This window comes from Macaca nemestrina, chromosome 3 (genome assembly GCF_043159975.1).
Source record: "Macaca nemestrina isolate mMacNem1 chromosome 3, mMacNem.hap1, whole genome shotgun sequence".
NCBI classification, from domain to species: Eukaryota; Metazoa; Chordata; class Mammalia; order Primates; family Cercopithecidae; genus Macaca; species Macaca nemestrina.
Window position 1 is genome coordinate 125,415,817 of NC_092127.1, and position 26,452 is coordinate 125,442,268.

General features: G+C 35.0%; 2 long non-coding RNA genes across 2 annotated transcripts in view; one reads left to right on the top strand and one right to left on the bottom strand.

Annotated features, from left to right (window-relative positions):
* LOC139362197 (uncharacterized) overlaps positions 1-26,452 on the top strand; it is a 228,047-nt gene that overhangs the window by 82,645 nt on the left and 118,950 nt on the right. The window lies entirely within an intron of this gene.
* On the bottom strand, positions 11,550-25,835 carry LOC105463585 (uncharacterized). Its single transcript, XR_976422.2, has 4 exons — positions 25,701-25,835; positions 23,920-24,103; positions 20,243-20,375; positions 11,550-11,568 (listed from the first exon to the last, which is right to left on the bottom strand). It is a non-coding gene; the product is annotated as an uncharacterized lncRNA (long non-coding RNA).

Sequence of the window (26,452 nt, forward strand, 5' to 3'; positions counted from 1 at the left end):
CAGTCGGCTATGGGCATGCCCAGACAAGCTCTGGGCAGGTTCCCTCATCTGCGCAAAAGCATCTGATGTAAATACTTGTAGGGCAGGTTGGAGATTCTCTGGGGACCTCTTTCTATCTGCCTAGGTATTTGGCTGTTTCAATATAAAGCATTGTAATGAGAGGTGAAGCCAGCTGGACTTCTGGGTCTGGAGGGGACTTGGAGAACTTTTCTGTCTAGCTAAAGGATTGTAAACACACCAATCAGCACTCTGTGTCTAGCTAAAGGTTTGAAAATGCACCAATCAGCTCTCTGTAAAAATGGACCAATCAGCACTCTGTAAAATGGACCAATCAGCAGGATGTGGGCAGGGCTAAGTAAGGAATAAAAACTGGCCACCTGCCCCCCCACCCCCACCCCCAACCAGCAGTGGCAACCCACTCTGGTCACCATACATGCCTTGCAAGTTTTGTTGTTTTGTTCTTCACTGTAAATCTTACTGCTGCTGACTCTTTGGATCCACACTACCTTTATGAGCTGTAACACTCAACCACTAGGGTCTGCGGCTTCATTCCTGAAGCCAGCAAGACCACGAGCCCACCGGGAGTAACAAACAACTCCCGACGTGCCACCTTTAAGAACTGTAACACTCATGGTGAAGATCTGCCGCTTCACTCCTGAAGTTAGCGAGACCACGAACCCACTGCAAGGAAGAAAATCCGAAGGAGCAAACTCCGGACACACCATCTTTAAGAACTGTAACACTCACTGCCAGTGTCCATGGCTTCATTCTTGAAGTCAGTGAGACCAAGAACCCACCAGAAGAAACCAATTCTGGACACAGTAATACATAGTAAATGCTTAGGATATGTTAGTGAAGAAGAATCTTGACAATGATAAAGCACTGGGTTGCTTGCCTTTTAATAATAGAATAGCATTTGTTGCCTGTTAGAGTCATTTGGAAAATGACATTTTTCTTGGACTTAAAATAGGTTTGAAAGAATAACTACAGAGACAGAACTTTTTTTAATAATACATGTGCAGAATATGTATGCATATGTATGTGGCACAGATTTATTAGCAGAAAATTTCTACTAGATTTAAGACATCATTTTTACCTTAAAAGGTAAAGATTTTAAAAGGTGAAGTTTTACCCTAAAACTATTTTCTGCAAGGTGTTTTATTTTCTAAGAAATAGTGGTAGATTATTGGAAAGAGTTCACAGAACTGGGCTTCTGGAAATGGGTAAGATTAGTGACAAGAACCCTTGAGAATATTAAGTACACAATATTTGCACAAACTGGAATGGTGGGAGCCAAGGTTAGACATGCATAACCTGCATGGAGTCTAAGGTTAGCTCTAAGCCCTTATGTATGTCCAGTGAACTAATAATACTACTACTTAGATGTAGGAAGTGACAAGAGTTCAAGTGATTATTGATGCCTACTTTCATAAAATCTACCTGCTCGGATAGGAAAAGCAGACCTGTAATATTTTAGAGAAGTGAAAACTTATTGTTTTGCAATACCACTAGAGAATGTATACAATTTATAATAAACATTGTTGCAAGGAATTTATACTTCCAATATAACCAATGTGTTTCATAATCATTTATTATTTATTATCTACTAGTTTCTATGCGTTTTGCATCACAGTTTTATTAAATTCTCACAGCATCCCTGCAAGGGCAAATTTCTCAGTCTCATTTTGGTGATGAAAGCTTTGAAGCTCAGACAGTTTAATAGTTTTGGCTAAGGATGCACAACTGGTGGATGGCAAAGCACAATTCCTTTGTTAATGAGTTACCATGATTGTATATTCTTTCTCTATTCTCCCTGACAGTAGGGTAACTGATTGTATAACACCACTTAATTAATCTTATATGAGCTGTAGTCTCAGTCATTTTTCTTTCCTATCAAGGAGAATGCTTGCAATGCAAATAAGTAAATATGTGTTTTTTTTTGTTTGTTTGTTTAATAAGGAAGTTACGATGGACTCATTCTCAGTGGGGCATCTAATTTGAATTTTATTTTTTTACTTAGGATTTTGTGTATTAATGAGACACTTCTTGGTTCAGGACCAAAAGTATAACAACTCATTACAGTTGTTAAGAATATAGCTTTGGAATTCAGCAGGCTTGAAATCTTGTATCACCTGCATTGCTTTCTAGGTAAATTATATACTAAGTTAATTTTGCTAAGTTTTGAATCTCCCTAAACCATACTTTTCTCGCATGCAAAAGGAGAAATATAATACGCCTGTAATCCCAGCACTTTGGGAAGCCCGGGGAGTGGATCACCTGAGCTCAGGAGTTTGAGACCAGCCTGGCCAATATGGTGAAAGCCCATCTCTACTAAGAATACAAAAAATTAGCCGGGCGTGGTGGCAAGCACATGTAATCCCACCTACTCAGGAGGCTGAGGCAGGAGAATTGTTTGAACCTGGTAGGCTGAGGTTGCAGTGAGCAAAGATTGCACCATTGCACTCCAGCCTGGGCAACAAGAGTGAAGCTCTGTCTAAAACAAAGAAAGGAAAAGAAAAGAAGAAAAGAAAAGAAAAGAAAAGAAAAGAAAAGAAAAGAAAAGAAAAAAGTTTTGCTAGAGGAGACACTAGTGAAGCAAAAAGTAAGCATTTAACAAATTATACCATACCATACCATTATTTTTAACAAATTGTTTGAAAGTGTTGATTTGCTTAAAGGTCAAGTTATTTTTTTCTCTTGTATTAATATATCTCATTTTCTTACAATAAAATAAAATATATTCAATTTTTCCAAACTTGCCCAACTGCCAAAATCTAATAGCCAGTGAATTATAGTATTTGTTTTAAACAGGTATTGAATTTTTTTTTTTTTTTCCTATAAGGTTCATGTAAGTAAATATTTTAGATTTGTTTGGTCAGGCAGTCAGATGCAACTACTCATCACTGCCTTTATAGCCTATAAGTTGCCAAAGATAATATATAAATAAAAGGTGTTGGTGTGTTAGAAGAAAATTTTATTTTTCTTTCTTTTTTTTTTTTACTTTTATTTTAGGTTTGGGGGTTCATGTGCAGGTTTGTTACACAGGTAAACATGTGCCATGGGGGTTGGTGGTACATGATATTTCATCACCCAGCTATTAAGCCCAGTACCCAATGCTTATCCTCTCTGCTCTTCTCCCTTCTCCCACTCTCCCCCTTCAAGTAGATCCTAGTGTCTGTTATTTCCTTCTTTGTGTTCATAAATTCTTATGATTTAACTCCCACTTGTAATTGAGAGCATGCTGTATTTGATTTTCTGTTGTTGCTTTAGTTTGCTAAGGATAATAGCCTCCAGCTCCATCTATGTTCCCACTAAAGACATGATCTCATTATTTTTCATGGCTGCATAATATTCTATCATGAATATTTATAATATTCATAATATTCTAGTATACATACACACACACACACACACAGACACACACACACCACATTTTATTTATCCAGTCTGTCATTGATGGGCATTTAGGTTGATTCCATATCTTGACTGTTGTGAATAGTGCTGCAATGAGCATGTGTCTTTGTGGCAGAATGATTTATCTTCCTCTGGGTATATACCCAGTAATGGGATTGTTGAGTTGATCAGTAGTTCTGCTTTTAGTTCTTTGAGGAATTGCCATACTGCTTTCCACAATAGTTGAACTAATTTACACTCCCATCAACAGTATACTAAGTATTTCTTTTTCTTCACAACCTCACCAGCATCTGTTATTTTTTGACATTTTAGTAATAGCCATTGTGGCTGATGTGAGATAGTACCTAATAATGGTTTTGATTTACAATTCTCTAATGATCAGTGGTATTGAGCTTTTTTTATATGCTTGTTGGCTGAAAGTATGTCTTTTTATGGAAAGTGTCTGTTCCTGTCATTTGCCCACTTTTTAATGTAGTTGTTTTTCTCTTGTAAAATTAAGTTCCTTATAGATGTTGGATATTAGATCTTTGTTGAATGCATAGTTTGCAAATATTTTCTCTCCTTCTGGAGGATGTCTCTTTACTCTGTTGATAGCTTTTTTTTGCAGTGCAGAAGCTCTTAAGTTTAATTAGATCCCATTTTCAATTTTTGTTTTTATTGCCATTGTTTGTGATGTTTTTGTCATGAAATCTTTGCCCAGTCTTATGTCCAGGATGGTATTGCCTAGGTTGTCTTCCAGGGATTTTATAGTTTTGGGTTTTGCATTTAAATCTTTAATCTATCTTGAGTTGATTTTTGTGTATGTTGTAAGGAAGGGATCTAACTTCAATCTTCTGCATATGGCTGGTGAGTTATCCCAGCACCATTTGTTGAACAGGGAGTCTTTTCTCTATTGTTTGTTTTTGTCAGCATTGTTCAAGATCAGATGGCCATAGATGTTTGGCCTTATTTCTGGGTTCTCTATTCTGTCCATTTGTCTTTGTGCCTACTTTTGTACCAGTGCCATGCTGTTTTGGTTTCTGTAGTCTTGTAGTATAGTTTGAAGTCAGGTAATGTGATGCCTCCAGCTTTGTTCTTTTTGCTTATGATTGCTGTGGTCATTCAGTATCTTTTTGATTCTATACAAATTTTAGATAGTTTTTTCTAGTTCTGTGAAGAATGTAATTAGTAGTTTCATAGGAATAGCTTTAAGTCTGTAAATTTCTTTGGGCAGCGTAGCCATTTTAATGATATTGATCCTTCCTATTTATGAGCAGGGGATGTATTTCCATTTGTTTCTGTCCTCTCTTATTGGAGCAGTGTTTTGTAGCTCTCTTTGTAGAGATCTTTTACCTCCCTGGCTAGCTGTATTCCTTGAAATTTTATTCTTTTTTGTAGAAATTGTGAATGGGATTGCCTTTCTGATTTGACTCTTAGTTTGGCTGTTATTGGTGTGTAAGAATCCCAGTAATTTTTGTACAATGATTTTGTATCCTGCCACTTTGCTGAAGTTGTTTATCAGCTGGGGGAGCTTTTGGGATGAAACTGGGGTTTTCTAGATAGAAAATTATGTAATTTGCAGACAAAGATAGTTTGAATTTATCTCCTCCTATTTGGATGCACTTTCTATTTTCTCTTGCCTGATTGCTGTGGCTAGGACTTCCAATACTATGCTGAATAGAAGTGATGAGAAAGGGCATTCTACTTTATTTTCAAAAACAGATTGTAAGTGAATTTGGCCTGTGGGTCACAGCTGGTACATTCTTCAATAAATTATTGATAAGTGTTCATTGATTATCTACTGTTATTCAGCATTTCAGTAGAATCACCTTTTATCTATGAACAATTAAATATCTAAAAATGCAACATATATTAACTAATGTATTCGTTTTAAGAAAATTGCTTACTTTATTGGTACTGTCACATGCATTGGTGTCTCTGCCTATCTCTTTTTCTCAATCTTATTTCTGGATTCTGAATAAAGAAAGAAAGAAGCTGCAAAAACTTAAAAATATGTAATATGTAGGTTAGCTGGCTTTCAAAATGTTTTGTTAGACCCAAAATAGTAATGCCTTCTGCAGCATGACCTAGTATTAATTTACATACGCACACATACATGCTCATGCATGTGTGTTAAACTCTGATCTGTTCTATTTCATTTCATACCATTGCATTATATTCTTTTTCCAGCAAAGGTAACATAAAACTAGGCTCACTAAAATAATTTCATGATATGCTATTGCATTATAAACTATAGTTTAGTAAACTAAGATAAGGCATAAGGATCCAGAAACTCACGGGATAGATCTTTAGTGAATTCCTATCCCACAAACATCCTTTCCCATAATGTTGCAATATGATTGCCAGGTTCCTGTACCTGCTACACAACAATAGACCAATATACTGAGACAATAGAGTTTGCAGAAGAGAAAGAGTTTAATAATAGCCAGGCCACTGAGTGAACAGAATCCTCAAGCCCTAGGGTTTTTAAGGGGATTATGGAGGGTAAGTGCCTGGAAAATTGGGGTCATTGATTGGTTGGGACAAGGGAGATGAAATCATTAGAATGTGAAAACTGCATTTCTTGCCACATGGCAAGAAGAAGTGAGGAATAAGCAAAAGGGGAAGCTCCTGATAAATCCATCAGATCTTGTGAGACTTACTCACTACCACGAGAATAGCATGGGAAAGACTGGCCCCCACAATTCAATGACCTCCCCCGGGGACCCTCTCACAACATGTGGGAATTCTGGGAGATACAATTCAAATTGAAATTTGGGTGGTGACACAGCCAAACCATATCATTCCACCCCTGCCCCCTCTCCAGATCTCATGTCCTCACATTTCAAGACCAATCATGCCTTTCCAACAGTCCCACAAAGTCTTAACTTGTTTCAGCATTAACCCAAAAATCTACAGTCCAAAGTCTCATCTGAGAAAATTCAAGTCCCTTCCATATATAAGCCTGTAAAATCAAAAGCAAGCTAGTTACTTCCTAGATACAATGTGTATACAGGTATTGGGTAAATACAACTATTGCAAATGGGAGAAATTGGCCAAAACAAATGGGTTACAGGGCCCATGCCAGCCTGAAATCCAGCAGGGCAGTCAAATTTTAAAGCTCCAAAATGATCTCCTTTGACTCTAGGTCTCACATTCAGGTCATGCTGATGCAAATGGTGGGTTCCCATGGTCTTGGGCAGCTGTGACCCTGGGCTTTGCAGGGACAGTCTCCCTCCTGGCTGATTTCACAGTCTGGCATTGAGTGTCTGCAGCTTCTTAGGAGGCTGAGGCAGGGGAATCACTTGGACCTGGGAGGTTGTGGTGAGTGCAGATCATGCCACTGAGCTATAGCCTGGGCAACAGAGTGAGACTCCGTTTCCAAAAAAGAAAAAAAAAAAAACAATTAGACTCCTTGCTACTTACACAAATTTTTGCAGCTAGCTTGAATTTCCCCTTAACAATTGATTTTTCTTCTCTATTGCATTGTCAGGATGCACATTTTCTGAACTTTTATGCTGTTTCCATTTTAAAACTAAATGCTTTTAAGGGTGCCCAAGTCACCTTTTGAATACTTTGCTGCTTAGAAATTTCCTCTGCCAGAGGAAATTTCTCTCTCAAGTTCAAAGTTCCACAAATCTCCAGGGCAGGAGCAAAATGCTGCCAACCTCTTTGCTAAAACATAACAAGAGTCACCTTTGTTCCAGTTCCCAACAAGTTCCTCATCTCCATCTGAGATCACCTCAGCCTGCACCTTATTGTTCATATCACTATCAGCATTTTTGTCAAAGCCATTCAACAAGTCTCTAGAAGGTTCCAAACTTTCCCACATTTTCCTGTCTTCTTCTGAGCCCACCAAACTGTTCCAACCTCTGCCTGTTACCCAGTTCCAAAGTCGCTTCCACATTTTCAGGTATCTTTTCAGCAATGCCCCACTCTACAGTACCAATTTACTGTATTAATTCTTTTTCATGCTTTTGATAAAGGCATACTCGAAACTGGGAACAAAAAAAGGTTTAATTGTACTTATAGTTTCTCATGGCTGGAGAGATCTCAGAATCATGGTGGGAAATGAAAGGCACTTCTTACATGGCGGTGGCATGAGAAAAATGAGGAAGGAGGAAGAAGCAAAAGTGGAAACCCCTGATAAACCCATAAACTCTTGTGAGACTTATTCACTATCATGAGAATAGCACAGAAAAAAGCAGCCCCCATGATTCAATTACCTCCCCCTGGTTCCCTCTCATGATATGTGCGAATTCTGGGAGATACAACTGAAGTTGAGATTTGGGTGTGGACACAGCCAAACCATATCAAAGCCGTTAGTCGAATCCTTAAGGAATTCAAGTCTTATTGTGTTCCACTTTGAAATATGAAACTGATTTTCACTTGATGTCAGAAATGCTACCTCTATTAATAAGTTGACAACTGTTCCAAGATACTTATTTTTGGAGAACATTTTTGAGTTGGAGAAATAGACTAGAATAGAAACATAAACAAAATAAAAAGTAGAACATGAGCCATTTTTAAAAAAATCTATTTTTTTGCCTAGTGACAACAGGACATTAGGCAGCAAATTTGTTTCTTTTAAGCAATCTTTAGTCAAATGCTTTTTTTCAAAATTTATAAAGTTTCTTTCTCAGAGCTTTTTTGGGGTTACAGAGAAATTAAAGCAAGTCCAGAAAGTTCACATTTACTCTGCCCCGGACCCCATTCCCTCTGTCCTCAACTGTTTTTGTTATTAATATCTTGCATTGATGTGAAACATTTGTTACAATTGATGAACTAATATTGATATCTTACAATTAACTAAAGTTAGTAGTTTATATTAGGACTCATTTTTGTGTTTTACAGTTCAATAGTTTTTGACAAATGCTTAATTAATGTCATGCATCCTTTATTACAGCATAGCACAGAATGCTTACACTGCTTTAAAAATGTCCTGTGCTCTGCCTATTTATCCCTTCCTTTCTTCCTTTCCTAACACCTGACAACTGCTGTTTTTACTGTCTGTGTAGTGTTGTCTTTTCCAATATGTCATATAGTTAGAATTGTATCATATGTAATCTTTTCAGACTGATTCTCTTACTGAGAAATATGTATTTAAGATTCATCCATGTTTTTTCATTGCTTGATAGCTCATTTACATTTATTACAAAATAAGATCCCATTTACCATAATTTATTCATTTACCTACTGAAGGACATCTTGGTTGCATCCAAATTTTGGCAATTGTGAATAAAACTTACATTTAAAAATGTGTACGGGTTTTGTGTGGATGCAAGTGTTCAACTCAGCAAATACATAGGAGTATGATTGCTGATTAAAAAATGTGTGCGGGTTTTGTGTGGATGCAAGTGTTTAACTCAGCAAATACATAGGAGTATGATTGCTGATTATAGGCTAAATACATATTTAGTTTTGAAAAAACTGCCAAACTCTTCAAAAGCAGTTGTACCATTTGCATTCCCACCAGCAATGATTGGGAGTTCCTGCTTGTCCACATATTTACCAACATTTGTTGTTTTCAGGGATTTAGATTTTAGCCACCCTAATAGGTATGCAGTGTGTGACATTGTTTTAATTCAGAATTTCCTAATGGCATATGACGTTGAGCATCTTTTCATATGTTAATTTGCCATCTGTGTATACTGTCTGCTGAGGTGATTGCTCAGATCTTTTGCCTACTTTTTAATTGGATTCTTTTCTTGTTGAGTTTTAAAAGTTCTTGCACATTTTGTGTACAAGTCTTTTATCAGATATGTGTTTTGCAAATATTTTCTCCCAGTCTGTAACTCATCTTTTTATTTCCTTAACAGTGTTGTTCTCAGAGTAGTTTTAAATTTTAGTACAGTCCAGCTTATTAATTTTTTCTTTCATGAATCCTGCTTTTGATGTTTTATCTAAAATCTCATTGCTAAACTCAAGCTTACCTAAATTTTCTCCCATTTTATCTTTTTGAAGCTCTGTGTATTATCTATAATAGACGATCATATCACCTCTGAATGAAGACAGTTTTATTTCATTCCTTCCATCTGTATGTCTTTACCTTTTCTTGTCTTATTCCATTAGCTAGGACTTCCAGTATGATGTTGAATAGGAGATGTGAGAAGCATATCCTTGCCTTTTTTCCCCCCTGATCTTAGAGAAAAATCCCTGTTTGTAACAATTAAGTGTGATGTTAGTTATAGGTTTTTGTTGTGTTGTCATTGTTTTGATTTTTCGTTTTTTCGTAGATACTCTTTATCAAGTTGAGGAAGTTCCCCTCTATTCCTTCTGGAGGCTCCAGAAGAAGAATATATTTCCTTGCCTTTTCTAGCTTCTAGAGGCTTTCTGCATTTCTTGGCATGTGGCCCCTTCCTCCACCTTTCATGTGCATCACTCCAACCTCCACTTTCATTGTTATGTCTCCTTTATCTGACTTTGATTCTCTTGCCTCCCTCTTAATAAGGTCCCTTGTGATTACATTGGGTCCACCATGATATCCATATTAATCTCCTAATCTCCATACCTTTAATTCAATCACATATGCAAAGTCCCTTTTGCCAAGTAAGGTAACCAATTTACAACTTCTGGAGATTAGAACCTAGACATCTTTGGGAGGGGGCCTTTATTCTGTCTACCACAGTAACATCCCTTGCTTCTATTTTTTACTATTTAAACCTGCCTTTCACATTCCTTTCGATTTACTTAAAATGCCATTTACACAGTGACATTTTTTCCTGAACCACTTAGTGAGATTTATTTTCCTTTTCCTTTATGCTTTGTTTGCATAATTCTTCTGGCTTTATTATTTATATTCATTTGTACTCACTAAAATTCTCTTTACTTCTTCTTGTTGTCTCCAGACTTTTTTTTTCCAATTATCTTTCCATTTCATCATACAATAAGAGCTCAAGAATACTTATTCCTAAACCAGGCGCAGTGGCTCATGCCTTGTAATCCCAGCAATTTGGGAGGCCAAGGTGGACGGATCATTTTAAGTCAGGAGTTTAAGACCAGCCTGGTTAACATGGTGAAACCCTGTCTTTACTAAAAACATAAAAAATTGAGCCGGGCATAGTGGTGTGCACCTCTCATCTCAGCTACTTAGGAGACGGAGGCATGAGAATTGCTTGAACCCAGGAGGCAGAGGTTGCAGTGAGCTGAGATCACGCCACTGTACTCCAGCCTGGGAGACAGAGTGAGACCTTGTCTCAAAACAAAACAAAACAAAACAAAACAAAACAACAACAACAAAAAAAACTTATTCTTACAACAAGTATTAATTTTGCTCCTGTTATATGTCGAGTCCTGTGATAGGCACTAAGATTTTTAGGATAAGCAAAAGAGAATTTTTTCTTTTCTTAACAGAGTTTACAAATCCCAAAAATGTTTATAATATTACATAAATTTATTGAAGATGAGGTTAAGTGAAATTGTATAGTGCACCTGAGCTGGTCTGGCGGGGGAGTGGTAGTGGTGGTGGTGGTAGTAGTAGGGGTTAAGAAGAGGTTGCAGATTCACAAAGATTTTAAAATGAGACCTGAAGTTTGGAAGATGTTTCCAGCAGAGAAAGAAAAGCATATACAAAGGGTCTACAGCAAGAAAAAATATTCAAAGAGGTCATATTAGGTCAGAGGGATTGCATATGGAGAAAGGGAAAGAACGGCACAGAGTGGGGCTTTAGAGGTAGGCAAGGGCTAGATCTTAAGGGATTTTGAGCCATGTTACAAGTTCTTACTGGTAACTGTGGGTTTTAAGCAGTGAACTATTATGGTTTCATGAAGGTTTTAAAAAGATCACTATGATAATTACATTTCATTTAAAAATATTTGATATTTCCTTACAGCTTGCTTATATCCCACAATAATTTTTCATACCACATTGTATATAGCCTTACTAACTAAGAATATTTTTCATGGGGCGCAGTGGCTCACACCTGTAATCCCTACACTTTGGGAGGTGAAGGCGGGTGGATTACGAGGTCAAGAAATGGAGACCATCCTGAACAACATAGTAAAACCCCATCTTTACTAAAATACAAAAATTAGCTGGGTGTGGTAGCATGCGCCTGTAGTCCCAGCTACTTGGGAGGCTGAGGCAGGAGAATTGTTTGAACCTGGGAGGTGGAGGTTGCAGTGAGCAGAGATGGCGTCATTGCACTCCAGCCTGGGCAACAGAGTGAGACTCTGTCTGAAAAAAAAAAAAAAAAGAGTATTTTGTTACTTCCTACAGTCTTTATTTTTGGAAAAATAGTACACGTATATTAAGCATACTTTTTTATGCTTTCAAAAGTTCCTAAATTGGGAATATGCCTGTTATTTCTCCTTCATGTTTCTCCCCACTCACTACCCTCCACACATGTACACAGTGTCTGTCTGTCTCTCACTCCTCTCTCTCTTTCTTTTTCACACACACACACACACACACACACACACACAAATTGAGAATCACCTTATTATGCCCTAAAGTCTATACTCATGAGGATCTCATTTCATAGTCTCCTATTTAGTGTTCATTTGCTTTTATAGTCTCATACTTCACTGTGGGTTTCTTTATTACTACTTAATTTAATTGTACTATTTGACATTTTCTTCTAGTATGTCATAAACCTCAGTGTAAGTGTTTATGAGATATCAACTGCATTATGCTATCCACCTAGATTAAGGTGAAATCGTTATATTTATCTATTGTGTAAATACTTCATCCTATACATTGTCTATATATTGAGAATATATAAGAAATATTTATTTTACAGCATTACTACTTCTACCAAATTGTTAGTCTTTATCTCACAGACATTGTATATAGTGTTAAATATTGTATTTCTCTTTTTAACTTTGTCCTTAGGAAGCTTAAAGCTGTATTTGAAAGCCAGTTCCAGCAACTGTGTTGATTGACTGGACAGTATTATTGTGTGTGACTCTTAACCAAAAGAATTATTATTTTCTTATCCTTTTTTTACTTTTCTAAGTATACATGACTTATTATTTTAACCATCTTATACTTTCTGTGTTTTAGTTTTTTATTGTGAAGTATAACATGCTTAAGAAAAATTATACAAAACAGCTGTCTGAATAATCAATTAGTATTAAACCCTTATAACCACCTATGAAGACAAAAATGGCAGCATTGTAAGTCCACTAACAACCCCCTGCATAACCATTTTTATTGACAGCTGCTCCCTTCCATTCAAGGATATACCCAATATCTTGATATTTAACCAATATTTTGATTTGTATGGTAATTAGTTAATTGCTTTTAATTTCATTTTTACCTATATAAGTAGAATCTTTCAGTATGTATTCTTGTATGTCTTATCAGATTATTTTTCTTCTATCTTAAAAGTTTCCTGTTGTATTTTCTTTTATGTAAGACTACTGCTGGCAGTCTGCTTTTATTTTATCAAAACATATTTTCAAACTTTCCTTGAAGAAAAATATATTGAACATAAAATTTTAGTTGCAAGTTATTTTTGTACCTTGAAGTAGTCATTGGACTATCTTCTGGCTTCCATGTTTTTTATTAAGATATTAGCTATCAGTCTCACTGGTGTTATTTTGAATGTAATCTATTCCTATCCCACTATCCCAGGCAACCATGTTTTAAGATTTTTCTCTTTGTATTTATATTTCTGCAGGTCTACTTTGATACGTCTTGGAATAAACTTGTTGTGATTGTTGCTATTTATTGAGTTTAAAGTCTTTGGGAAAATATTAGTCTGTGGATTTTAATGCCTTTTGAAAACTCTCAACCTTTTTAAGTTCAAATGTTGCTTCTCTTCCATTCTTTCTCTCTCTTTTCTTTCTGGATTCCTAAATGTATGTCTTATATTTTGTCTGTGTCTTCTATGTCTTGTATCTTGTCTTTTTTTGTTTCTAATTACATTATTTAAAATTAATTTTTCATTTTATTTATCATTTAAAATTTTTAAATTAAAACAAAAAATTTTAAGTTCAATTTTTATTTACATTTTTAAAATTAAGATATTGTAATTTCAAAGGCTGTTGTACCAAATAATGCAACAAAATTTTTTGGGTACACTTTGCCTCATTTTTCCAATGGAAACATTTTACAGGACTATTGTATAATATCACAAAGTATTGGCATTAATAAAATAATAATGATAACTATAAAAATAAATTTTATTATTTTATTAATAAAATAATTAATAAAATAATGGCATTAATAAAATCAGATTTCCTTGTAAATTACAGTTTTACTTATAATTATTTGTGTGCATCTGTATGTATTTATACTTGTTTTTACATAGATTTTTAATCTATATTTCTGTTCTTGAATTCTCTTTGACTTTTTTTATCCTTCAACTATTCTCAAATATTTTTCTTTATTGTAGCCTTTGTTGAACCTGACCATAAATAAGATTCTTAAATAAGATTATTTCTTAGCTGCTTTAATGTTTTACTGATTTTTTTTAACGTACACTGCAATTTTTAATAGTTTTAGTTTCTTGCTAAAAGTTTTACATTTAGCTTTTTTCCATAAAGGAAATGCATAGTTGTTTTTAAAGTTTCTATGTCTGGTAGTTCTAATCTTTGAAACACTAGTATATCTGTTTCAGTTATTTCTTGTTTCTACTGTTTCTCATTGATCCTGCCATATTTTAATATTTCTGGTTACCTGTATTACATGCTAATGAAGGAGTTTGAAGAATTGTAGAAATAATTCCAAGTGTTGGATGACACTTTCTTCCTCTAGAGAAAATTTTAGGTTTCCATAGACTGGACCACTAGAAATATGGGATCATCTAGAAAGTGACATCAGCAATATGGCAGAATAGAAAGTCTCCTGATTGACTCTTCCCAGAGCAACAATTATTTCAAAATCATCCATAGACAAAAGTTCCTTGGTGGATCCCAAGACCTAAGAGGGCCATTTTGAGAGGGCAGACTCATGAGTCGGTGGTAGACTTCTGAGCATGGTCCTGAGACTTCTGAGCATGGTCCTGGCTCTAGACCCAGAAAATATCCTTGTTCCCTGAAGACTCATTTGTCCTTGATTCTGCTACCAGAACCATCCACCAAGACATCAGTCATGTTCACTTGTGCTTTGGGTGACAAATCTACTGACCTTTGTACTGGCTGTGATCATCTCAATAGATGCAGAAAAGCTTTTGGCAAAACTCAATACATTTTCCTGCTGAAAATTTTTAACAAATTAAATATAGAAGCAATGTACTTCAACAAAATAAAGGCCACATGTGACAAGGCCACACCTAACATCATACTCAATGGTGAAAATTTGAAATATTTTTTTCTTGGATCAGGAAAAAGACAAGGGTACTCACTCTTAATACTTATATTCAACATAGTTCTAACCAGAGAAATTAGGCAAGAAAAAGAAATAAAAGGCACTGAAGTCAGAAAGAAAGAAGTTATCATTGTCTGTTTGCTAATGGAATGATCTCATACATAGAAAATCCTAAAGACTTTGCCAAAAACTGTTAGAACTAATAAATGAATTCAGTAAAGCTGCAGGATACAAAATCAACACACAAAAATCAGTTGCATTTTTAGACACTAACAACAAGCTATATCAAAGAGAAGTTGAGAAAATAATCTCATTTATAGTAGCATGAAAAAGAAAGAATAAAATATTTAGGAATAATTTAAACAAGAAAGGCAAAGAACTTTGCTTTGGAAATTATAAGACATCGATGAAGAAAATTGGGGAAGACACAACTAAATGAAAAGATAATCCATGTGCATAGACTGCAAATATTAATAGCCTTAAAATATCCATACTATCCACAACAGCCTGCAGATTAATTGCAATCCCAATCCAAATACCTGTGGCATTTTTCACAGAAAAAAAATTCTAAAATTTGTATGGAATCACAGAGTATACCAAATAACAAAAGCAATCTGAAAATGAACAAAGCTGGAGGTATTGCACTACCTGATTTCAAACTATATTGCAAAGCTATGGTAACCAAAACAGTATAATACCGGCAGAAAGACAGGCATATAGGCCCATTGAATAGAGAGTTCAAATATAAACCACACATATATAATCAATTAACTAATCTTTGATAAGGACACCAAGAATACACAATGGGGATAGGAAATGCTCTTTCATAAATGGTATTGTAAAAATTGGATATTCACATGCAAAAGAATGAAATTGGACCCTTGTCTTATATCATACATAAAAATGAACACAAAATGGATTAATGAATTAAATGTAAGATCTGAAACCATAAAACTTCAAGAAGAAACATATGGAAAAATTCCCTGATATTGGTCTTGGCAATAATTTTTGGGATATGACACCAAAAGCACAGGCAAACTAACACGGGTAGGACTGCATCAAACTAAAAAGCTTCTACACATCAAAGAAACAGTCGACAAAATGAAAAAGCAACGTATGGAATGAAGAAAATATTTGTAAACCATAAGCTGCGGTATCAATATGTCTCCTAAAGTTTGCATGTTGGAAACGTAATCCCCAATGCACGTTTTGATGATGTTGAGAAGTGGGGACTAACAGAAAGTGTATAGCTCATGAGGGATTTGCCCTCATGAATAGATTAATGTTACCACAGAAGAAGATTGGTTATAAATGTGAGTTTTATTTCTGATTTCCTTTCCCTACTCTTGCCCTCTCTCACCCTTCTGCCTTCCACTATGGAATGGTGCAATAAAAAGACCCTTGCCAGATTAATGTTACCATAGGAGAAGATTGGTTATAAATGTGAGTTTTATTCCTGATTTCCTTCCCCTACTCTTGCCCTCTCTCACCCTTCTGCCTTCCACTATGGAATAGTGCAATAAAAAGATCCTTGACAGATGCCAGCATGTTTATATTGAACTTTTCAGCCTCTAGAACTGTGAGAAATACATTTATTTTCTTCACAAATTACCCAGTCTCTGGTATTATTTTATACCAGCACAAAACAGACTAAGATTGAAAATTGGTGCCGAGAAGTGGTACTGTTACTGTAACAAATAACCAAAGAAAATGGTAGTAGCTTTGAAACTGGGTAATAAATAGAGGCTGAAGTAATTTGGAAGAGCAGGCTAGGAAAAGCCTCGTTTGCCATAGATAGAGTGTTAAGAGTCCTTCTGGTAAGAGCTCAGAAGGAAAGAGCTGTAGGGAAAGTCTGGAACTCCTTGGAGATCACTTATGTGATAATGATCAGAATGTTCGTAGAAATGTACTTAAAATAAATAATCATCAGAGAAATGCAAATCAAAACCAAAATGATGCATCATCCATCTTCTAGGATAGTTATTATGAAAAAGACAAGAGATGATAAGTGTTGGTGATAGTGTGGATAAAAGGGAACCCTTCTGCATTGTTGGAAATGTAAATTAGTATAACCATTACAAAACACAGTATGAAGGTTTCTCAAAACATTAAAAATAGAAATTCTATAGGATACAGCAGTCCCACTTGCTGTTATATATCTAAAGGAAATGAAATCAGTATCTCAAAGAGATTACCTGCATGCCCATGTTCATTGCAGTGTTATTCATAACAACCAGATATGGAAAAAACCTAACTGTCTATGTGAATGAATGGATAAGAAAAATGTGATATATGTGATATATATGTTATATATAACATATCCAGTGGAATATTATTAAACCATAAAAAAGAAGGAAATCCTATGATTTGTGACAAGATACACAAACCTGGAGGGCATTATGCTAGTAAAATAAGCCAGATGCAGAAAGATAAATATCATATGATTTCACTTACATATGGACTCTAAAAATATCAAACTCTCAGAAGCTTAAAATTGAACAGTTACCAAGGGCAGGGACTAGGGGTCGAGAGGAATGGAGTGATGTTGGTCAAAGGGTACAAACTTCAAATTATAAGATCAGTGAGTTCAGTGGATGTAATATATAGCATGGGTTGTGATGGATGTGTCAGTTAATTTGATGATGGTAATCATTACACAATGTATAAGTATTTCAAATCTTCACATTGTACACTTGAATATTCACAATCTTGGTCTATTGGATATTTTAAAAAAATAAGACATAAAGGATTGCCTAAATTTAGGGCTTGAGGTTTGTTAATGACTCAAATCACTCAGGATCAATTTAGGGAAGAGTTAATTTACTTCTAGCTTACTTTTACTCTCAGTGTGCCAAACTTTGGTGACACAGTCCTAAGTAGAGGGTTGCATATTAACTATTATAGACATAACTATGTCATCACCAATGGTTAGCATTAAATTGCATTTTTGGATTTAAGTGTCAAAAATTTTCTTCTGTCTTCTAGTCATCTCTTTTGGATCTTTAAATGGGTCCTGGGTAGAAGTGATCTCATCTGACAGACTCACCTTTTCTAGTTTTCAACTTCTTTTGGATTTTAACATTAGTTATTATTTATCATTCTTGTTAGTTCTTTGAAATCTTAAAGAGACACATTTCTTCATTTTCCACTTTTGAAGGTTGGCTTCAGTGGGAACCTTGATCTAAATTACCTAATCTGCCGTTACACAAATTTAATTTTCCTTCTTTATACATATATTTTGATTAGCAATCTCCAAAGCTTTGTTAAGTGACTTAAGAAATATATAGTATATAGGTATGTGTGTGTGTTTGTATGCATCTGAGTGGTTCTCAAACTAACAAATATTTCTTGATCATCAACTGTGTGCTAATGAGTCTGGTAATTACTTTACAGTATAGGAGATATAATCATTGAGGAATTTGTGATTTAATTACATGGCTTACTATGTTGTATTTATTATATTAAAGCTCACACTCTTCTAAAGGAAAAAGAAATTTATCAAACAAGAATGTCCGAAATTGTACTCGGATTATATGTGATTACATATGATCATTCAGCTAGTACTTTTAAAGATCTAAAGGTTTCCTTTGCCAAGAATAAACTGTAGTTCGTTTTATGTATTTTTGCAAACACCATGCATGACAATAGGTAGCATAGATTACTAGTTAAGGGGAAGACTGGAACCAAATAGCCTGTCTTCACCATTCACAGGTGGAATGACAGGCAAATTACTTAAATTCTCGGTGCTTTAATGTCCTTATCTATGAAATAGAATTTGTAATAAATATATTTACATCAGAGGGTATTATGAATTAATATTTATAAAGAAATTAGTGCTTAACACATTGAAGTATAAACATATTACAGGTAACGTTTACTAAAAATCTTAAAGATGTGACAGATAACTTTATGTATCAATTTGCCTGAGCCGTGCTGCTCAGATATTTGCTCAAATGTTATTCTGGATGTTACTCATGTTAAATGTAAGATTTCCATTTTAGTCAGTGGACTTTGCATAAAGCAGATTGCCTTCCATAATGTAAACAGACCTAATCCAATCAGTTGAAGGCTTGAATAGAACAAATGATTGACCTCCGCTGAGCAAGAGCAAGAGGGAATTCTGCCAGCAAACTACTTTTGGACTTTAACTGGAACATCAGTTCTTTCTTGGGTCTCCAGGCTGCTGGCCCAGCCTGCAGATTTTAGACTTGCCAGACTTCACAATCAATGTGAGCCAATTTTTTAAATTTCTTAAAATAAAACTCTCTCTCATATATATGTGTGTGTGTGCATGCACATTTTCTATTAGTCTTGTGTCTCTGGAGAGCTCTAACGAATACTTCTACATTTTTTTTTCATTATTTTCCTAACAAAGATGATGTACCTGATGATAGGAGGTTCAGCACTATTAAATCCAATACAACATGTTAATTTTTCATTAGTTTGGATCATGGCTCCAAGCTGTTGTGGTGGGACTTACATCTTTTCTATTGATAATAGCTGTGGCAGAGCAACTCTGAAGGTGGGATTATGACGCCTAACACATAGAGTTTATGCCCTTCCTCTGGAATATGGGTGGGACCTATGACTTGCTCCTAACCAACTGAATACATAAAAGGTGATAGGATGTGTGTGATTATGTGCATGTGATTATGTCACGTAAACCCATAGTGCCTGTCTGTTGGCCTCTCTCTCCCCCTTGCTGTCTATGAGAAAGACAATGGCTGCACAGGGGAATCTCACATGGCAAAGAACTACTGGTATCCTCTAGGAGGTAAAGTCTGCCCCAGACAACAGCCAGCAAAACACTGAACCTCTCAGCCCTATAACTACATGGAACTAAATGCTGCTAACAACCACATAAGAGAGGAAGCAGATTTTTCCCAGTTGAACCTCCAGATGAGAATCTAGTCCTGGCTGACAATTTGCAGCATGGCAGAGGGCCCAGATAAATAAAGCATGCCTGGACTCTGGGTCCACAGAAACTGAGAGATAATTAATGTGTGTTGTTTTAAGCTGCTAAATTTGTGATAATATCATTGTACAGCAATAAATAATCAAATAACATCTTTATTATTATATAACTTCTGTAAGAAAGATTATGTAACTTTGGAATCATGGCATATTGACTTCATTTTACACAATTCAAGTCATCTATATTTCTCAGTGGCTTTAACTTCTATTTCTGGAGGATCCTTAAATCCTAGATTTCCTCTATGGCCCTTTCCCTAATGTATCTATATCACTATACCTAAAAAAAAAATAAGTTGGAGGGCGAGGACATGGGGGAGGAGAAACAGGAGCATTAGGTGCTTTGTGTCCTGTGCCAATTTCTATCATGCTACTTGTTACTTTGTGTTGAGTTTAGCAGTTCCTAAATTTTTCCATAGGTTACAATGTGGTGGAGACCAGACGAGAAGACGAGATATTTTAGCGATCTTTTTATCCTGAATTACCAAGAACACAGTAGATATGTGTTTAATGAATGTAAATTAAATGGAAATATTTAATTCAGTTGAAAATGTTACATGAAGAATATTTGCTTACACTTAATGCAGGGAACTAAAATATTTCAAACAGAAAAATGGAATTTTACCAAGAAGAGTTTGGACATTTGCTCTCATTTTTATTGTCATAGTAACAATGTACTTTTAAGGGTGTCCTTATAATATCCACCAGTTTTCCACTTTGCTGTCTTTAAAAATAGGAAAAAAGCACACTGATCATCTCTAAAGAAAAGGAAATAAATAAGGTCATTATTAAATGTAGTTTAAAATAACACAAGCAATCATTTTTACTCGGTGTTATTACATCTACAAATAGTAAACAATATATAGTATATATAGTATAATAGCATTTGTCTTAAAACACACAGGAAAATTCATGAAATCTCACATGTATTAACCACTCAACATGATGATTTTGAGAGTTTGTGACTTCGTTTCTGCAGAAAGCCATGGTAACTTAGCTACTAGACTTCCTTTCTGATAGTATCACAAACCTCACATTATATGTAGATCTCAGGTGCCCTTTTCCTAATGTCGTGCCTTACTCATTGCCCCAGACTACTACAGTTGTTCTCTTCAGAAGGATGTGTCCACAAAAATTATGTTAACTAATGTTAATATGTTTATTACATCTAATTTGCTGTGTACCTGATTTAAAAGGCCATTTTTCATTTTAATAACACATAAGATCAGGAAGAAGTAAACTTAATGTAAATAATAAAATGACTTGTCATTTTATTTTAAAATGAGAAAAAAACAGAACTTTCCATATGTAGAGTGAAGGAAGGAGATAGAGGTTTGTTAAATAAGTGTAAGTACAAGTGCATGTGCTCATATGGATATATTATATGTATAATACACAGAGACACACACATTTATGCACACACTTATAAGTTGTGTATACACACATGTAACTGTACACACATATAAATGTGATACATGACATATATGCACATAAAATAAACATGTAAATTAGTAGTATGAGATTAACAAATTAAGCATAATCCACATAACAATTATCCACCTCACTCTGGGCACGGTGGCTCATGCCTGTAATTCCAGCACTTTGGGAGCCCAAGATGCGCGGATCTACTTGAGGTCAGGAGTTCAAGATCAGCCTGACCAACATGGTGAAACCCCGTCTCTATGAAAAATACAAAATTAGCTGGGCATGGTGGCACATGCCTGTAATTCCAGCTACTTGGGAGGCTGAGGCAGGAGAATTGCTTTAACCCAAGAGGCAGAGGTTGCAGTGAGTCGAGATCACACCATTGCACTCCAACTTGGGCAACAAGAGGAAGACTCCATCTCAAATTTAAAAAAAAAAAAAAAAAAAAAAATTATCCGTCTTGCTCATAGAAGAAACAATATTTTTTTTTTCTATTTTGGTACAGAATAAAGAGAGTAGTTATTATATACTTATTTTCTTTATATTATAATGACAAATATACCTTTTCAGTAACTTTGTCTCAGATTCATTACCTAAGCGGCATAGGAGAGAGTGGAGGCAGTAGTATATGCTAAAAAGCCCAAAGATTATGAAACCAGGGATAGTGCATTTGACCTTGTGCAAGTTTCACAATTGCTTCATTATATAAAGTATGAATGATGATGATTATTACCTTCTAGCATTAATTATTATAAGGATTAATTGAAAAAATGTTTATATACTGATCAAAGGGTGCTATTCCTTCCAAATTTGAGATTAAGGAACAAACATATTGTGAGTTATTTGAGAGTAAATCATAATCTTTGATATCTCTGTGGTTTTAGTTTAATGCCAATTTTAATATAAATGGGAAAGAGAGATGCCTACATGATGTGATTTTAAAACTGCCAAAATTTCTTATCCATGATTTGCAAAAATAGCAATGATAATATGTGAAATTATTATATTATTTAATTTCTTAGTTTCAAGACCATGTAGATGCTAATAAATTGATAATTCTTTACATTTGTCTTATACCTTAAAATTTATAAGATATTTTTGCATATATTATTTACTCTAAGCTTTATTCAAACCTGTGGCTTAGGCATATTAGAGATAATTATTTCATACTTGTAAGCCTGGGCCATGTCAGAACTGAGATATGAACCCAATGCTTTAACCCTAATGGGCATAAGCAGTGGTCTTTTCAGGTAGCTATGGCTGACTGAAAATGATATCTAGAAAGATTTTCTTCCATGAAGAATATGAGGCAAATTAAATCAGTTCCTGTTGTCAAAAATATATCCCATGGTAAGTGGACACAGAGAAAGTTGTGATGGGAAACTGCATCAAGAAAATTTCACATTACGAGGCCAAAGTCTAGAGGGAAACGTGAATTGAAGCGTTGATAACATACTATGCTATCATTAGATTTCCAAGAGCTGAGAGGAGACTAAAGGAGACAAAGTAGATAAAGTGTCACTAAAGAACACTTCAAGATACTCTGTGATCTAATCCTATTCCAAACTCATGTTTCTCTTGTCTGACTTGCACTTTGTAATTTTATTATTGATTCAATCATTCATTCAACCAACATTTACTATGTATCAGGCACAGTTCTAGGTACTTGGGATGCATCAGTAACCAAAATGATGAGGAGTCCTACTCCCCATGAAAGTGAAATTGTAGTGGGAAATATTTAAAAAGCATATGGACCTCACACAAACCAAGTTGCCTTTTTTTTCCCCCCCACTTATGACTCTTCTATTTGTAATGCTTACTAATCTTTTTTTTTTTTTTTTTTTTTGAGAAGTAGTCTCGCTCTCTCGCCCAGGATAGAGTGCAATGGCAAAATCTAGGCTCACTGCAACCTCTGCCTCCCAGATTGAAACAATTCTCCTGCCTCAGCCTCCCGAGTAGCTGGGATTACAGGTGCCTGCCACCATACCTACTTAATTTTTATTAGTAGAGATGGGGTTTCCGCATTTTGGTCAAGCTGGTCTTGAACTCCTGACCTCAGGTGATCTACCGGTTTACGCCTGTAATCCCAGCACTTTGGGAGTCTTCTTAATCTTTAATATTCTGTTTAATTCTCACATTTTTCAATTTTTCAAAGGCTTCCTGTATCTTGCAGTCTCATTATGGCCTCATATCTTATGTGCCTATATATGCCTCTACTATTACACTTAACATATTTCTTTACCTTTGTTAGTGTTCTTAAGGACAGGATTGAGTCTGCTTTGTATGCATATCCACGCCAATCCAAGGCCTTACACACATGCATAATATAGGTTTGTTGAATGAAATAATAAACTTCATTTGCAAATATATCCAAGAGTTAACTTTACTTTTTCAACATATTTATCCGTTTTGCTGATTGAATTTTGGTAAATGTTCAGCTCAATTTTTTGGTCTGTTAGTCTTCATTGATCAAATGCCTAGACAGCTACCAAATTTCTACATCAACATGAAACCCTATACACTTATTTTTTCCTATTCGTAAAGACCCTTAAAATAGATAAATACATATATAAAACAATTATGTTAAGCACAAGAAACCATGATACTCACAATTAACATAAGTAGTACTAAGTAACTGTTCTATTTATACCTTTCAATTCCCTGTGCCATGATAGTAAGATAACTGTTTGTGAATTATATATACTTACATATATGCACATACACATTACACACACATACAAATTATATATGCATATAGACACACACACACAGAACTAATGACTAACATTTTTACTACCATTTTCAAAAACTTTGAGCAGCACATTAGCTCAAAGATAATAAAGAACAAATTCCAAACCCATTAGGGAGAAAAATTACCTATGGAGCCGGAGTAGATCTGATATATCCAACAAAATTGGGGAAGGCAACTTGAATTATGATCCGGAAGACTGACAGAGTGATTGATAGACTTCTGTAAACCCATGGGGCTCGTAGAGGATTTCTTCGTTCTCTATCTGGAGTCAGAGCAACCGGCATGGCTCTTACAATCTACAGCTGAAGTCTATGAGAATATATAATGAATTAACATAGACTTTGTTTCCTTTTCTGTCAGTTTCATGATAATAGGAAAAGTACAGTTAGACATACTCATTAAACTGCCAACTTGTATTTAGTAATTATTTCTTTTATAAGTGTTATTTGTTTACTTATTTGCAATTACTTCTCCTCAGCTTATTGAGTTTTCTTTTATTATGCTAATGAGCACCATTTAAGTAATTCCTCAGGGAACCTGTTATTCTTTACTCTTCTCTTCATAGTTCTCATTTTAAGAACAAAGAGTCCTTTCCTCTTACTAGCAGTATACCTGGATTGACTTTGCTGTTCTGTGACTTACCAGTTGGGTTACCTTGGATAAGTTACTTACCCTCTCTGCCTTTTCTCACTTGTGAAATAAATATCTCCCGATATTGTTATGAAGATGGAATAATACTGCATGCCAAGAAGCAGAAATTCTCTAGATACCGTTGTTAGTTTTTTCCCAGTCCATGACTACAGTTCTTTAAGTGACCATATTCTCGCATTATTTATTTTATTGTAACAACAAGCAAACAAGAAAACCAAGCATATATTTGAATCTTAATTTTACACATGAAGAAACATAGTTTCTAGCATAGGTTCACTTAGCTACGAGAGACAATAATTTAGATTATAACCTGGGTAATCTGGCTTCTATAATTCATAGAATTTTAGATTAATACAGAGGAATAGGTAAAAAGAAAATAAGTTTTGGTGCTTATTACATGCCACGTCTGTGCCAAGTACTTAATTTTCATTATTTCATGTAATCTCCATCACAGTCCTGAAAGGTAGATAATTATTATTTTAAGAGTTAATTTAGGCTCATGAAATTATATATTTGCCTTTGCTCCACCACCCAATAATAGTGAATTTCAGATTAAACTCCAGGCAATAATGATTTTAAAATCTATGTCTTTCTATATTATCATGCTGCTTTCTATGTTTTGAGGACGCTTTCCTAGGGGTAATTTATGCTGATTTTCTCCCTTTAGAAAAAGTTTAGTCTGAGGAAATTAAGTAACTTATTCAAGGCAAAGTCAAAACTTGTCTTCTCAAACTTTTAGTTTCATATATGTTCATTAGTTTTTATTTTAACCTTTGACTTATTGCTTTCTTATAACCACATTTACATATTTCAACAATTTTTCTGTGTCTCTAAACCTCTGATTGTTTTTAAGTCTACATGTCTTTCGATCAGACTTTATGTCAAGGAGAGATCACTGGGTTCTAAAGCTGACCTCCAGTGCAGTATTTGACAACGTGTAACTCAGTGTCTTCATCTCCTTATATTGGCTTCTATTACGAAGCATACTGGTGAATGATTTTAAAGTACTCTGACGAGTATTAAGTGGCAAAAGTGATCATAGTTGCATATGTATAGCAATGGCCTTAAGAGTACCATGCTACTTAAAACTATACATACAAAAAAATACTATGAGTATTTAAAAATATCTACATAATTCATCCTTTTAAGAGACAGTCTACATTTGTCAGAGTCTACATTTTTTAGTTGTCACAAAAAAGGCACTCCTTTTGTTTTCCCTTTATTGTATTTTTTTAAAGTTTGATAAAATATCCACCTTTTCAGATCATTCATTCTTTGGACTGACAGTCTTAGGAATCCTGTAGTTCTTCAAAATGATAGCCAGAAAGTTTGAAATATGTCCTTCTTCTCAGATGTAAGACGCATAGTTACCATAGTGGCTGACTTTTAACACAGATGACATCATTTTAACATCATAATGGAACGGAGAATTCTTAGTTCTATCAAATACAAAAGAGATGTTAGAAAGTTCATGATTTGTAGTAGGCCCAAATGGATGAAACCAAATACATTAAAAACCTTATAACTGAGAATAGGGTGTCTTCAGACAATAGAAAGCAAGTTTTGCTTAGGAATTGTCTGCTGGTGACTGTGGAAACTATCAGCATTGCTAACTTTTCATAGGCAGCAACAGAGGGCTTGCCTCACCATTCCTGCTATAAAGGCAATTCCTGCAGCATGCTTATCCCTTTCTACCATTCAATTTCAAGATATATAACTCATCCTCCCATAAACTCTACTAAATAAAGTTAGGGTCTCACTCAGTGTTACATACAAAGTTAATGATAAAATATAAACCAAAATGGTGAGGACTCAGTAAATGCTGTCCTTCCCTTGCCTTCTATAAATATTAGTACAGTAACTTTTTCAGTAGCATCCATGTCAACATTCCACTACATAGCATGGGCAGAGAGTCAGGACAAGTATTGTTAAGTAGACTAGGATCCTGTTCCTGGTATGTGTTAAATTCATGCTGAAAAAAATCTATGTACAGTTACTGAATTCATA